A 15,049-nucleotide genomic window follows, 5' to 3' on the forward strand; every position below is an offset into this window, starting at 1 on the left:
TATAGCTTGCAGAGTCCATAGCTGAATAAAACTGTTAATGACTATTCTCCTCCAGAAACCTGGATCACATCTTTCTATGAAAGCTAGCCAGCAACGAGGAAGCTTCCAGCTCAGTTACCACTTGATATTTTACATCCTACAATGAAAGCATGTGTTATATTCAGCAGCAGGGTGTTAACATTTAGCCCTGGTGGGCATTCAGAAGCAGTGGCAGTAGGCTATATTTTTCTAAAGTCCCCAGAGGACTCCTTAGCCAACAACTTATAGGAGTATAATAGTTTACCCCATAGATCAGAGTCTTCTTGTAGAGCTTTCCCTGTCTCTTAATGACTGTGACTTTTAAATACAACCTAAGGGTTGATAATGCTTGACTCTAGTTCCAGTTTTTATCACTCTTCTGCTTGAAGCTTCAGGTTTAATCTAGCTGGCCAATGAGTTCATGAGTTCTTCAGTGCCAACACTTCCCAAACTGGATTGTTATGTATTCAGCCTCTAAAGTGGGTTGCATTGTGCAAGTCTCACTGTCTGTGCATCACAGTAATTTTTAGTTGCATCTGTGCTGAGCAGGCATAGGTTTTGTTCCTTTTCACCATTCCCTGAATAGCACAATGTACCAAATAATCACCTAGCATTTACACTGTATTAGATAGTAAAAGAACCTAGAGAGGATATGAAGTGTATAGGAGAATGTGTATTTGTTATATGCAAATGTTGGCTCATTTTATTTGTTTACATTTTTATTATTTTAAAATTATGTCACACGTGTGTGTGTGTGTGTGTGTGTGTGTGTGTGTGTGTGTGTGTGTGTGTGTGGTGTGTACCTGAGTGTAAGTGCCCACAGAGGCCAGAAGATGGCATCTGATCCTCTGGAGCTGGAGTTATAGGTAGTTGTGAGTCACCCAACATGGGGTGCTGGGAACTGAGCTGGGATCCTTTGAATGAGCAACATGCAACATGCTCATAACCACTGATATCTCTCCAGCTCCTGCGGTGCCATTTTATATAAGACACTTGAGGGTCTTCAGGTTTTGGTATGGGGTGTGTGTGCTCAACCTACCCTACTACATGTACAAAGACTCAAAGGACAATTGTACTTCCCTTAAATGCTTCCTGTTTCTGATTTTCCTGTCTTTGTGAATAAAAAAAAAAAAAAACAAACCACTAATTTTCTCCTGGTCACAAACCTAAGTAGGTGGAGATTCTCTCTTCATGGGTCTTGTTAACTATTCACTTAACTTTCTTTTGTTGAGTTTTCTCCCCACTGAGTCAGGAAATTAATGATTTGTTTGTTTTGCAGTCACTATTAAGGAACACCTTGGGGTTTTAGGCATATAGTTTCAATTTTGTCCAGGGATGTGTGATGGTTAATCCTGGTTGTCAATTTGGCACAATTGGGCAGAGGGAACCTCAACTGAAGAACGGCCTCCATCAGACTAGGTGTGGGTATGTCTGTGGGCGTTTCCTCAACTGCTAATTGATGTAAAAGCTCAGTCCATTGTGAGTGGTGCTGTTCCTAGGCAGATGAGCCAGATCTGTATAAAAGTGGTAACTGTACTGAATGTGAGCCTGGGATGCAGCCAGGAAGAGTGGTCCCCTGTGGTTTCTGCCTCAACTTCCTGTGTTGGTGCCCTCAATGATGGACTGTAACCTATAAGGTGAAATAAACCTTTTCCCTCCCCAGGCTGCTTTTGATCATGGTGTTCATCACAGCAACAGAAAGCACCAAAATAGACTTAGTTTTGTAAGCTAAGTCTGTATATATACTGGTATGAACATATTCCATCAGAGGTAGAGCAAAGTGCTGTGGTGTTTCCCTGCCCCATTCCCTCCTGCCTCTAGAGCAGTGGTTTCTCAGCTGGGGGAATCTTGCCCCTGGGTGACATTTGCTTACAATCTGGTGATAATTTTAAGTGTCTTCACTGAGGGGACACTACTGAAATCCACAGGTGGAGCCCATGGATGCTCCAGGATGTACTATGCAGTCACATCCCCATACTGTCCCCAAAGTTAGCAGTGTCTTAGTTGAGACTCCACTCTAGATGTACTCACTTTATAGTTACATAATTATCCATAATAACCTTGTCTGGTCCTGCAGCTGCTAGCCACAAAGCCATTTGGATTAGAAATGATTAAGTGAAGTTTCTGCATCCCAATAAGCCTCTCCACCGACACAGCAATCCAAATCAGACCAAATCAAACCAAATTAGAAAAAGCCCACGTTTAATGGATAAACATTCCTGGTTAATTTTCCAGCCCCCCAGAGAGGAAATAGAAAAGAGAGACCAGAAAACCACAGATCTGTCTCTGGGGGACAGTTTAAATACTCTGTGGGAGTGGTCTTAAGCATCTCTAGGGGAGGGGTCATCACTTGCTGGGCTTTCTGAGATGCAGCAGGGTTTAGAGAGAGACAGGAGAGAGGGACCTGGGGTGAAGGTTACACTGGAACATTCCAGACTCTTTGGGTATGTAGATGCCAGGGGCTGGGGTGAAGCTTCCACCAGAACATTAAGGTTCAATGCCTCAGGCATAATAACTACAACTTAAGGGTTTAAGCAATACTTAAGGGTACTGAATTAAACTGTACAGTGAAGGCTATTACTTTTATTGCAATGTGTTTTGTTTCAGTTGCCATGGTTTAAATATAGCTTATTTCTCCCCATCCCCCAACACATACTAAAGTTTGATCTCCCTTGTGAGGCATCGAGAAGGTGGAAATGACTATGGGGATGACTAGGATAGGATGTTGTAAAGCTGGAGCCTCCATGGTTGGATTCTGGTGGCTTTATGAGAGCAACAGCCCCCTGGGACAGCAAGTATGCGGCACTGTTCCCAGGCCAGAGTCTATTGTTTTGCATAAAGCAGGGAAGGCCTCTCCTAATACAGTCCTTTGTTGGTTAGAATTATGAATGTAATCAAGGAAAAGAGAATTTCAGGTGGGGATAACGGTAAGCATAGACTACCTGGCGTTGGGAAGCAGTCAGGTTTCTGAAGAAAGGGAAGGTCAAGTTATCTCAGAGAAGACAAAGTCAGGCAGGATAGTCCAGCAGATGAGGCAGCCAGAAGGGCATACAGGCCCATGGACACGGGAATGGCTTTCAGAATTTGTCTGTAGGTCACAGGGGCTCTCTTGCTCTGTGAGGAGGACAGGAGAGAATTAATGAGTGTAGAAGGGAGTGGCTCTCTTTGGAATCATTGTGTCATCCAAGGAGAGGTTACAGTAGCACAGATGAAGTGACAGTGGTGGAAGCAGAGAGAATTGATTGGGCTTGGCCTCCATCTAGGAGATAAGGATGACAGGATATGGTAATGAGTTGCACGTATGCTGTGAAAGGAAAAAGAGGAGTCAGAGATGAGTCAACTGCCTTTTGGTTGAGCAGGCTCAACAGTGTGTTAATTACTGAAATGAGGATCAAATATTTACAAAGTGTATGTTCTAAATGCCAGTACGCTGGGCTTAGGAAATAGCAGGCTTTAAAAGCACAGAGCAGATTAAGGTGCTGGGTAGAGCATAGCCTACCACCCTAGAGGAAACGCCTGACCCATTGGCCTCTCCAAGGGGAGGTGGGAGGTGGGAGGAACTGCCTTGCCAACCCCATGGGGCTGTTGGAACAACAAGCTATACCGAAGCTTCCAAACCCTCCAAGGACTGTCCCAGGCTGGAGACACAGCTCAGGGTGTACCTGCCTAGAATGAGCAAAGTCCTGGGTTCCATTTCTAGGACTGCAATGTAGGAGAGAGTGAAGGATAGACAGAGAGAGAGAGAGAGGAAGGGGAAAGAGAAAGTGACTTTTCAGGAAACAAAAAGTAGTGGCAACTTCATTACTCACCCTGCTAAATTTAAAGACACCTGGCATTTCTTGAAGACATACTATGCATCAGGCTTTATCCCAAATACTTTTAATTTATTTCAATCACACTTCATCTGTACAGTAGCCCTATTTTTTGCCGATTCATTGATTTTTTAAAAAAGAATTCACTTAAATTTATTTTGTGTTCATTGGTGTGAAGGTGTAAGATCCCCTGGAGCTGGAGTTATAGACAGTTGTGAGCTGTCATGTGGGTTTCGGGAATTGAACCTGGGTCCTCTGGAAAAGCAGCCAGTACTCTTAACCACTGAGCCATCTCTCCAGCTCTGACTCGTTGATTTACTCATTCATTCAACGATTCATACATATTGCTCTTTCCTTAGCTGCCAGCCCCCCACCCTTACCTAAAATCACCTTCCACTCAATACCCAACCTTTCTCTGTGCAGCGTATTCCTGCAGAGAATTTACAGGCAATCCAGGGATCCTCAAGGATGACCCAAACTAAGAATCTAAGCAATAGTGGAGAGGCTACCTTAAATGTTCTTCCCCTATAATGAGATTGATGACTACCTTAAATGCCATCCAAGAGCCTTCATCCAGTATCTGATGGAAGCAGAAGCAGACACCCACAGATAAACACTGAGCCAAACTCCTGAAATCCAGTTGTAGGAAGGGAGGAGGGATGAGCAAAGGGGTCAAGACCATGCTTGGGAAACCCCCAGAAACAGCTGACCTGAGTGAGTGGGAGCTCAGGGACCCCAGTCTGACAGCTGGGGAACCTACATAAGACATAACCAGGTCCCACGAATGTGGGTGTCAGTTTCGGGGCCTGGGCACTCTATGGGGCATAGACTGGCAGTGGAACCAGTATTTATCCCTAGTGCATGAATGGGCTTTGGGAGCCCATTCCCTATGGAGGGATACTCTCTCTCTCAGCCTAGATATACAAGGGAGGGCCTAGGTCCTGCCCCAAATGATGTGACAGACTTTGATGATCCTTCATGGGAGGCCTCACCCTCTCTGAGGAGTGGATATGGGGTGGATGGGGTTTTGGTGGGGAGAATGGAAGAATGAGAGGACGGGGGGAGAGGGATCTGGGGTTGGTATGTAAAATAAGATTGTTTTTAATTTAAATAAAAATTAATTAAAAAAATAAAAGCACTGAGAAGGGCTGAGGTTGTAGTTGGGTGGTAGACTGGGTACAGATGCGCACTCAAGCAGTGGTGGGGGTGGGGGTGGTGTCTGTGCTTTCCCAGCACCGTAAGTAAAATTCTGAATTCTGTTTCATGTCCCCAGCTCTATTCCACGCTACTGTGGGTGAAGTAATAACCTTTCCTAAGCGCATTCAAATTCTACCTGCAGGCTGTACTCTAGAGGGTAGGGACAAGCCTGAGAGGGCACAGCAAAGTCTTCCTGAGTAAGAAGAGTGACAGATGTTGGTGTGTGAGCCTGTATAATGAGTGTGTGGTGGGGTTTGGGGTTTTCTGAAGAAGCCTTGCCTTATCGATACTTTAAAAATTTTAAATTACGTTTATTTATTTACTGTGTGCATGAGTGTGTGTGTGTGTGTGTGTGTGTGTGTGTGTGTGTGTGTGTGTGTGTTTGAACGAAGCCATGGAGAGCAGAGAACACCTTGTCTCCACTGCTTCTACCATGTGGGCTCCAGGAATCAAGCATGGGTTGTTAGACTTGGCAGCAGACCCCTTACCTACTGAGCCCTTTATCACTATTGGCTGGTTTGACAATGCATTTTTGTTACTGTAGCTTTGATCACTGGGAACCAACCCACAGGGACAGAAATTACACTGACATAACTCCAGTCCTTTTTTTGTTGCTCCACAGGGCTCAAATACTAGAGTTTGGAAGTGTATCGTTGAGGTTTAAGCTGAGGTAGCTTTGGCCCAGTGATTGACACATGGTCTTCAAGGTCGGCTTGCTTGGTTCTGACACTTGACCATATGATCTGGACAGGTAACTAAACTCTCAGGGTTCAGCTCCCTGCTTTATTAAATTATGGTAAGTTCTCTCATCTCCCTGGAATTGTTGTATTAAATGACTTTATACATATTTGTCATTCACAACAGGGCCTTGTTTGTGGTAACTTTTCAATAAATGTAGCTACAATCATTATTTAAAATGTAGAGAGCACGGAGGACACAAGAACAGAATTTGGGAAATATGGGAATTCTAAAAACAAGCAGATACTGTATATTTATGAGACAACGGTGATTAGCTACCGTGGATAGATGGCTGTGTGCCAGGCATGGCCCATTAGTTGTAATCCTTATTATACTAATCACACTATACAGTAAGAAACAGAATTTAGGAAGCTGAACTAATTTGCCCAAGATACTGCAGCCTGTAATGGAAAATCTCTTGCTCTATAGCTACCACAAAATACCACAAAAATACAAACCTGTATTTCTTCTTTGAAGTGGGTTTTGATGAATATCACAGATGCAAATAGAACCAGGGTGACCTTAATGATCACCTCGCCCGATATATTATCCCACTGATAAAGAACCTTTTCCTGTGAAAGGTAAGTGTTGGCTTCATGTCCCCTGTGTGCTTATGGGCAGCTTTTTAAATAATATGTTCTCTTACATTCTTGTTTATTCTCACAGTGAGGTTGGAAACTTTTGAAGACACGCCTTGTTTTCTTGATTTGGGACCAAATGTAATTAGAGACATCCAAGTAATTTGTTAAATCCATGTTTGTTCCTTGTCTGTTCTAGCTCATTTCCTTGAAAATCTCTGCCAGTTTTCAAAGATTTGTTCTTATTTGTGTGTGTGTGTGTGTGTGTGTGTGTGTGTGTGTGTGTGTATGTATGTATGTATATATGTATATATGTCTGGTCTATGTCTGTGTGTCTATGTGGTAGCAAGAGGGCATCAAATCCCCTGGAGCTAGAGTTACAGGTGCTTGTGAGCTGCTAGATATGGGTGCTGGGAACCAAACCTAGGTCTCTTGGAAGAGCAGCCAGCACTCTTATCTGCTTTACCATCTTTCCAGCCCCATCTCCACTATTTTTGACAATCATCACTGTGAGGACCAAAGCCTCCAGTTAAGAGATTAGGGCTGACTCTGAAGTGACCTCTATGCCCAACCTGTTTGCTTCATCTTCAGACTAAACTATTTCAACCATGCTTAAGTACTGGTTACATCCTAGCAAGATGCTTCTTCGTTGTCTGGTTTCCTGTGGTGCCTGTAATGACATGGACTCCTTTAAGCATTTACATGTCCCTTAGTTATTTGCCTTCTGTAACATGTATCTGTACATGTTTGTGTATTAGTTTCCTCATATTAGTCACTTAAAACAAGTGCAGCTGACTAATGAGCATCACTAAATGCCTTGCAGATGCAGACCTCTGAAACCATGAACTTTTTAATCCCCATGGTTGGAGGCTTGCTTTAGACTCCTGGGCTTCACACAGCCTGAAGTTTTCACATCTGTTGGTAATGGCATAATGGACTTCCTTCATCAACTTTTCAGCATGGCAAATGGTCATGATTTGGTCAGCTAGTACCTAGCTCCACCCTTTGATTCAAAGCAAACTTTATTGGCAGTCCCAGCAGCGTCAGAATGAGATCAAAATAGCATACAACAAATACGCTTTTAATATGGGTACCACCCTCTGTTTTTTTTGTTCCCAGACTCCTGAGGTTTGACTTAGGAGTCCTCTGCTGTTACTCATTTGGAGTTCACTGTAGTAGGCACTTCTGCTGTGGCCCCTTCAGTCTCAAAGGAAATAATAAAATATGTAGAACTCACAAGGTGGTAAGGGCACAAGAACCCTCGTGTCATTGTGCTCTTACCTCATAATCATAAACACAATCACTTGGTTATCCCAATAGCTTAGGCATAGTAGCAAGGCTGGTCCTGGCCACATGGTCTTCTATCACTGGGTAATGGGTATGAAGGTGGCTAAAGTTACTCTCTGGTTCCCAGTGGGCATGAAAGTGTCAGAATGTAGAAGGTGAAACCTGCTGGAAAAGAGATGGCAACTGATGGCAAACAGCAATGACTTTTGTAATGTCACAGTCAGAAAGGTGAAGAGCAGTTTCCACAGGGCCCAAGACAAAGGTGTTGTCCCTGCATTTTTCAGCTGTCACAGACCATAGGTGGGAAAGCAGATAGAGAAAAGATTCCTTGCAAGGATAGCCTGACATGGGCCGCCACCAATGGGTCTGAGCTCTTGGCCAGTATGTCATCCCCACTATGAGGTACACCCTGGGGGCTAGGGACTACCCGAGTATTGCAAGCAATCTGAACTCTTTTGGTCATTCCTTCAACTTAGTGAGTCCAAGCCCATTTCTTTTTATACCCAAGGCAAGAAGATAAACCATATTGCTTCCCAGTCAAACAGGCTCTAAAACAAGCTTGGGCAGAGAGCTTTAATGAGGACTTATCTAGAGCAGGTTGGCCTGTGGGCATGTCTGTGAGGGTTGTCTTATTTTTAAGTGGTATGGAAATAGCCAGCCTATGTTGGGTGGCACCATTCCCTTGCCTTGGGGGCCCAGAATGTATAAGAGGAGAAAGATAGTTGAGTATAAGCAGCAAGCAATCAGGTAGCATGAGTGCATTTGTCTATCTCTGCTCTTGATAGATGTGATGTGACTGGCTGCTTGAGTTTCTGTCTTGATTTCCTAGAAGTAATGAACTATAACCTGGAATTATAAGATGACTAAAGCTTTCCTCTCCTCAACTGCTTTTTGTCAGAGTATCTGTTATAGCAGTAGAAGTGAAACTATTAACAGCCTTCAGGGTACACCTGCTCTCCCCAGGATGGGGAAGCTTCATTTGCATCTTTCCCCCCCATGTTTTGCAGACAGTGTGAATGGACAAGATATTGATACTTCTTTGAAGGACATAAAAGGACTGGTGTTTATTAATACAAAGACTTTTAGGGGCAAACAATTGTGGTGTGTTCTTTTCTGTAAGGTGTTAACTATTCTCATGGCCTCTGGACTATTATGCACCTTTTTGTGGAATGTCACCGGTCATGGGCAGAGTTTGATCCATGGATAGAGTCTTGTCTGCAACCTTCTTACTCCTTGAAACATCAGAGCATACTCTTGTGTGTTAAAGAGACTTTGCCTCTCAGGGTTTCTGTGACACTCATGACACATGACATAGTTAGCGGTAAGGTGAAAGGTGAGATGCAGGCTCCTTCCTGAAGATCAAATACACTGTGCAGGCTGTAATCTTAAACATCTCTATGGGAGTTCTTATCTTTCTCTGAGTTTGAAACCGTAGGCTACATGAATATCACATGAACATCAGAGTTTGTTGGCCTTAACACCTGGGGGTGGGGGGTGTTCAGGAAGAGTCCCGGATCAATGAAGGAAGCTTGGAAATGACATATCCTGTCTTGTCTAATGCCTCCCTCTTCTTCCAGGGCACATAAACTTCTTGATTTCTGTGGGAAACAAGATGAAAGCACATGTCCTGTAGGATGAAGGGAAACTCTGGAATGAAAAGTAAAGTTCCCATCCACAAGCTGACTAGGACTAAGCTTCCTCTTACCCTGCTCCCACACACATAGACATCAACACTAGTCTGCATCTAGAGATAATACTTCTAAAATACTAGGGTACTAGTTTAAGTCTTGTCTGAGGTAACATACATGAAATCCAGGCCTCTGCTCTGCTTTGTGGTCCTGGTGCCAGGACTTGGCAAACCACTGCCCTTTGTCAGTTGGCTTCCTGTCAGCTGAGTTCACAATCTAAGTCCCCAAAAGAATTCATCTTGTTAGCAAAGACAGTCAAAAGCACAATGAACTTCAGAGAGTGGAGGCGCTTAGGAGAGACGTATACTTGAATTGATCCTGCATATGATGGATGATGCAGAAAATGCAAGGAGGTCACATGGTTCCCTCAAAAGCAATGAGATCCAAACAAGAACCAAATATGCTTCCTAAAACACTGGTTCTTGAGACTGAGAATTCACTGGCTAGGAACAAGAGAGGCACCAAGTCCTCACTCTGCTTCCCTCCCATGCTCTACTTTGTGGTTCTGAGTCACGACTTGGCAAACTACACTTCCCCTTTGTCAGTTGGTTTCCTGTCAGATTCTGCCAACGAGGGGCACGAGAGGCAGACCAGAACGCAATAGGAGGGAGACACTACTTCCTGTCTGCCGGGCTGTCCCTATCCAGGCCAGTCCATCAACAGTTCTGAAACCCTCATGGTGGGGATTGTTTGGACTTTCCATTTTCTCTCTAGTCTTCTAGAAGCATCTTTTTTTTGTAGAAATATGCTTATTACTTATACACAGATAGCAATATCAGTGAGTTGGTATTCTTTCTCTGTGTGTGCACACATGTATGTACACATGTGTGAGTATTATGTGCCGTGAATGTCTATATACATTTATATGGGCATGTGTGTGCCTATGTGCCTGTGTGTGTGTGTGTGTGTGTGTGTGTGTGTGTGTGTGTGTGTGTGTGTGTGTGCATGTATGTGTCTGTGTCTGTGTCTGTGTGTCTGTGTTAGGCCAAAGGTTAATCTCAGGCATCATTCCTTAGGAGTTGTCCACCTTTCTTTTTGAGACAGAGTCTCTATTGACCTGGAGCTCACCAAGTTAGCAAGGCCAGTGAGCCCTCACTGATGTGCCTTGTCCCGCGCGCTATGTTCTCGCCGGCAAGAAACACACAGGACACTCGGATCCTTCTGCAGGAAAGCTTTAATGCATCTTGGGAGAGGAGAGCATAAGCTTACCAGAGCGGAGACCCCGAGCCAAGAATCCCATCCCTTAATAAAGGCTGGCAGCCCCGCCTGGGATGTGTTACCCTATGAATGGCTTCAGCTCCTCAGGCCATATGAGCCATGGGATAGGCAGAGATCAAAGGAATGGAAATTACCCAGCGCCTGCGAAATAATTTACATTCAGTGCCTGCAGGCACCATCATTGTAATGGAGAATGCAGGAACGGCTCCCTACAGTGCCTGTCTCTGCCCCCTGTCTCTGGGATTATAAGCACATGCCAACATGCCTGGCATTTTTTTTTATATAGCTTCTGGAGATAAAACTCAAATCTTCATGCTTGCAAAGCATGCACTTCTTCAAGCGAACCATTTCCTTACTTTCTTGGTGCTCTGTGTCCTGGGACCCTCAGTGTCCCCTTTGGAGTCCCAGGCACACTTGTAAAGCATCACACTTTTCCAGGGTCTTGGATATAGCTCTGCAGGACTCATAGGTTTCAACCAAGGTTCTAGATCTAACACTTGCACCTCTTCTCTTTGTGCCCTGGCTGTAGATCTGGGAGCTGTTCTCTTCTCCTGTCCCGTTCTCTTCAGTGCAGTCTCTGACTTCACAGCATGGTCCCGGTTCCTTTCTCATTTGTTGCAAGGTCTGGTTTTTGTTTTTGTGATTGGACTCTGACCAATGCCCAACAGATTAGGCACAGGTAATGACAGAATGTCAGAGAAGATCAGCTGGGGCATTCTGAGAAGATCAGTGCACAACATAGAGAATTCAAGAAGGAGAACAACAGGTCCCTAGGAATTCCTCTGTTTTGGACCAACACTTTAGAGAGTAGAAATAATGATCTGAGTATTGAAAGCATTCCACAGGCACAAATCTCTCAGCTAAGGCAGGGAAGTCAGTAGTTCAGGACTCTAAGGAAATCTCTCCAGGCATTAGCAGACTACCAAGTTAACTTGAGTAGAGACATCAGTTGCCACACAAGACAGAGAATCGGTGCTTTAATGGACTCAAAGCCCAGCAAAGTCATGGAACAGATATCATCACCACCAAGTCATTGGAGTAGGACACCAGGGAATTTGTGACTATCAGTTCCCGTATCATCCTGCTTAAAATGTCCAGCTGTCAACCAAAAATGCAAGACATGTAAGAAAAAGGAAGTATGGCTGTGAGGGGGAAAAATCTGGAAGCCCAAACTCCAAAATTACTAAACAAAAACACCAAGCCAGCTATTAATAAATATTTTCAGTGAACTAGTGATAGCTGTGTGGAAAGAACAAAAGGATGTGGGTATCTTCTTGCCAAACAGAGAATATAAATAGATGAAAATATGTATAAAAGCAGCCAAATGGAAATGCTAGAGTTAAAATTTTAAGTGAAATACAAATTTTACTAAGGAGGTTAACATTCAGATTTAAATTGGCAAATGAAAAAAAAATCAGTCATTTCCTCAGTCTGAGGTAAAGAAAAGGATGAAGGAAAACAAGAACAGCCAGGTCAACCTGTAGGAAAACACTGTGTGCACCAAACTATATACAAAGAAAGTTCTAGAAAAAGAGAAGAAAGAAAAGGGCAAGAAAGACATGAAGACCTAGGTCTGGTGCCGTACACCAGTCATCTCATCATTCAGGATGCTGAGCAGGAGTAACTCAAGTTCCACAGCATCTGACACCACAGATTGGGTCCCTTTCTCAAAAAGCAAAGCAAAAGCCCAGCATTCAGGAGCCAGAGGCAGGTGGATCTCTGTGAATTCGAGGCCAGCCTGGTCTCCAGAGTGAGTTCCAGGAAAGATTCCAAAGCTACACAGAGAAACCCTGTCTCAAAAAACAAAAGCAACGTGAAATAAGACAACACACAAGCACGTGTGCTTATGTGCTGGCATTCACACACACATGCACACATACACATTGTAGGTAGTAGATCAATGCAGAACTAGGAGACACAGAGAATTCTACAAATCACTTAGACTAATAGAAATCTATGAAGCTCTCTATCCAACAACAGAACACGCAAGTTTCTTGTTTCCACATGGAACATTCTTCAGTTATAATAGACTACATGTCAGGACATAAACATCAGTAAATGTAAAAGAATGGACATAGGATTGTGTTACTTGCCTCAACTCTTAGCTGTTGGGAATGGTAACTGTGATCCAGTGTCTGTTTTTATCACCCTCACCTTCTAACCCATAGCTATTATGCGTGAGTGCACCTCCATCCATGTTGGCCAGGCTGGTGTCCAGATTGGCAATGCCTGCTGGAAGCTCTATTGCCTGGAACATGGCAGACAGCCTGGCAGCCAGATGCCAAGTGACAAGAACATTGTGGGAGGAGATGACTCCTTCAACACCTTCTTCAGTGAGGCAGGCGCTGGCAAGCATGTGCCCTGGGCTATGTTCATAGACCTGGAACCCACAGTTATTGATGAAGTACCTACCTCCAGCTCTTCCACCTCAAGCAGCTCTTCACAGGCAAGGAAGATGTTGCCAATAACTATGCCCATGGCCACTACACCATTGGCAAGGAGATCATTGATCTTGTCTTGGACAGAATTCTCAAACTGGTTGACCAGTGCACAGGTCTTCAGGGCTTCTTGGTTTTCTACAACTTTGATGAGAGGGAGGGACTGGCTCTGGGTTCACCTTCCTGCTGATGGAGCGGCTCTCTGTTGATTATGGACAGAAGTCCAAGCTGGAGTTCTCCATCTACCCAGCCCCCCCAGGTTTCCACTGCTATGGTTGAGCCCTACAATTCCATCTTTACCACCCACAGCACCCTGGAGCACTCTGATTGTTCCTTCATGGTAGACAATGAGGCCATTTATGACATCTGTCGTAGAAACCTCGACATTGAGCATCCCACCTACACTAACCTTAACCGCCTCATTAGCCAGATTGTGTCTTCCATCACTGCTTCCCTTAGGTTTGATGGAGCCCTGAATGTTGACTTGACCTGGTACCAACCAGGTATCCTACCCTCACATCCATTTCCTCTGGCCACATATGCCCCTGTCATCTCTGCTGAGAAAGCCTTTCTATTATCAGGAGCCAAATATTGTGCTATTAGAAAGTGTCTTGGGGTCCAAACCTCTGGTTCAAGTAACCCGGAGCTCCGGTCTACAATTGTATTGCAGATGCTAGCTATTGAATAGCATAGCCTCAGTGGAGAATGCCTCCTAGTTTGCATCTCTACAGAACTAAGCATTTGAATAGGCCTGCACCAGGGCAGAGGGCTAGGTGTATGGGATAAGTGAGGACAGAGAGAGTTAGGAGGTATCTGTCAGAGAGAGATCTGCTGATAGGGTCCAGAAAGATGGAAGAGAAGGGTCAGAGAAGCATGATTAGGAAACAGCCAGGAAAATGCTGAATAAAGAAGAGACTCCAGTTTTGCAGCATGGAACTGAGAGCTCTCTAAAGATGACAAGATGCCTATGTTTGGTCTTTATTGCCATTGGGTTACTAGGAATTCCCAAGTCCACGCTCCCCTACTCGGGCCAGACCTTGTGGCTTCTGTGGTTTGGGGCTGAGACATGCAGGGCCACGACACTGTAGCAGAGATCACCAATGCTTGCTTTGATCCCACCAACCAGGTGGTGAAATGTGACTCTCGCTATGGTAAATACATGGCTTGCTGCCATTGCCACCATCAAGACAAAGCACAGCATTCAGTTTGTGGACTGCTGTCCCGCTGGCTTCAAGGTTGGCATTAATTAGCAGCCTCCCACTGTGGTACTTGGAGACCTGGCCAAGGTCCAGAGAGCTGTGTGCATGCTGAGCAACACCACAGTCATCGATGAGGACTGGGCTCACCTAGATCAGAAGTTTGATCTGATGTACGCCAAGTGTGCCTTTGTGCACTGGTATGTGGATGAGGGTATGGAGGAGGGGGAGTTCTCTGAGGCCCGTGAGGACATGGGTGCCCTAGAGAAGGATTATGAGGAGGTTGGTGTGGATTCCTTTGAAGGAGAGTGTGAGGAAGGAGAAGAATACGAATCCATTCTTTCAGCCCCTGGATCATGTCAAACTCCTAGAACTTCGGCTTCAACATTAGCTGACAGGCATTGATTCCTCTAATTGTGTTATTTTCATTCTGTGATCATGTCTTGTCTGTGTCCCTGTATGGTTTTTCCATGATGTCTCAAAGCGAAAAGCTTTAAGAAAAAGAAATGGACATAGGAACTATAGTTTTCTTCCTTTATTTTTGTTATTTTTAAAGATTCCCCATGAAATCCTGGCTGTCTTGGAACTCATTATGTAAACCAGACTGGCCTTGAACTCACAGAGATCTATTTTCCTCTCCTCTGCCCCCCCCCCCCCGGGCGGGGGGGGCGGGGGAGAGGAAACGCGTGCACAACCATGCCCAGCTCTAAACTATGTTTTTCAAAGACATTGAATTAAACTAGGAATCAATAATGGACAGAAATTTGGGAGATTCACAAACATGAAAATTAACCAACAAATTTCTGAATAACCAGTGGGTCAAAAAGGAATCCTAAGGGGGACTAGAAAATATTTGGAGTCGAGGAAAATGAAAGCAGC

General features: G+C 44.4%; 1 pseudogene; it reads left to right on the forward strand.

Moving 5' to 3' along the window:
* The first annotated feature begins 12,709 nt into the window (after window positions 1-12,709).
* LOC100762606 lies at window positions 12,710-14,575 on the forward strand (annotated as a pseudogene).
* The last annotated feature ends 474 nt before the right edge of the window (window positions 14,576-15,049 follow it).

The sequence above is a fragment of the Cricetulus griseus genome, chromosome 7, assembly GCF_003668045.3.
Source record: "Cricetulus griseus strain 17A/GY chromosome 7, alternate assembly CriGri-PICRH-1.0, whole genome shotgun sequence".
In the NCBI taxonomy this organism is placed as follows: domain Eukaryota; kingdom Metazoa; phylum Chordata; class Mammalia; order Rodentia; family Cricetidae; genus Cricetulus; species Cricetulus griseus.